The sequence below is a fragment of the Arachis hypogaea genome, chromosome 18 (genome assembly GCF_003086295.3).
Source record: "Arachis hypogaea cultivar Tifrunner chromosome 18, arahy.Tifrunner.gnm2.J5K5, whole genome shotgun sequence".
Lineage (NCBI taxonomy): Eukaryota > Viridiplantae > Streptophyta > Magnoliopsida > Fabales > Fabaceae > Arachis > Arachis hypogaea.
The window spans coordinates 23,559,750-23,561,194 of record NC_092053.1 but is presented as its reverse complement, the minus strand read 5'-3'; positions in this window follow the sequence as shown (position 1 = coordinate 23,561,194).

Below are 1,445 nucleotides of genomic sequence, written 5' to 3'. Positions count from 1 at the left end.
GCGGAACTCTTTGTTCGCAAGGGGAGAGAGGCTGAGGCCCATATAGGAACCGGACAACAATTCAGTCAGCACTTGGTGAAGTGTATTGAGGCCAACCTGAAGATGGCCAGGTGCTTCACGGTGACTTTGTATGACAGGGATAACTCCGAGTTCACCGTAGCAGAGACCACTCTGACTGGTTCTTTCTCATTGGGTAGCTACAGAGTATCGCTCGCCTCTCAGACATGTGACTGCGGGTACTTCCAGGTGCTACATTTCCCGTGTCAGCACGCACTTGCATGTTGTGCCTACTCACGGGTTACCTGGACCGCTTATGTTCACAGCGTGTATCGGATTAGTTCGGTATTCAGTGTGTATCGGATGGGATTCAACCCTCCGATTCCGGAGGGTTTCTGGCCACCGTACGACGGGCCCACTATTATACCGGACCCTGACAAGAGGCGTGCGAGAGAGGGTTGTCCGAGGTCCACTAGGATACGGACAAATATGGACGAGGCAGATCCGAACCGGCCAAAGAGATATGGCCTATGTCGCCAACCCGGACACACACGTCGGAGTTGCCCACAGCTCGGAGGATCGTCTCAGACAGGGGCAGGCCATTAGAAGCCATGTTCTTAGTGTTGGTACTTATTTTATTTAAGTTTCATTGTTCGATGTTGTATGTGAGCACTCATGTAATTTGTTGAAGTTTCTGCGTTGTATTATGCATGCTGCGTTAACTAATGAATATGCTTTGTTTCCATTTGCGTCTTTCTACAACTCCCGTAAATGCAAAGTCTAAAAAATAAATGTACATACTAAATTGTAAGATGATGCGATAATTACGATAGTAACTGATAAATCCAGTAAACACCAGTTTTCAAAGTACAATATGATGAAGAAACAACAAAAAGTAAACATGGCTACAATAACAACAAAAGTACACATCGCTATCATACATGAATGAACTTGAAGATCCAAGATACATGAAACATGAATCATCTAAATAGATGTGAGCCCGTAAAGCAACGACGGGGGACTCGTGTCCTATGACCTCTGCGGATAAGCGGCTCCTCGTCCTCGATCTCATCCTCCTCCTCATCCGGGGCAGGCTGTGCCGGTGGTGTAGAATGGACGGGTGCCGCAGACGGCCCGGCAACAGAATCTAATGCAGCAGCGTAGGCGGATGGTGGGGTACCTCCCAAAGCAAAATGGTCAGCAACAGATGTCGTAGGAGGCTCGTTTAGATCAACATCTAAAGGTGCCTGTGTGCCGGAGGTCTAGCCACGCCTCCGGGCCGGCACGTCCTCCTGCATGATGGCAGTAATCTCGTCTAGAAAGTGTGAACACCCGAAGTTCGCATCAAGCGTGTCTGAGGCAAGGAAATCTGCCCACTGTGATCCCGGAATAACCCATGGGGTACTCTCCTACGGAATCTGGTCATGGCCGGGTACACTAACGAAGTA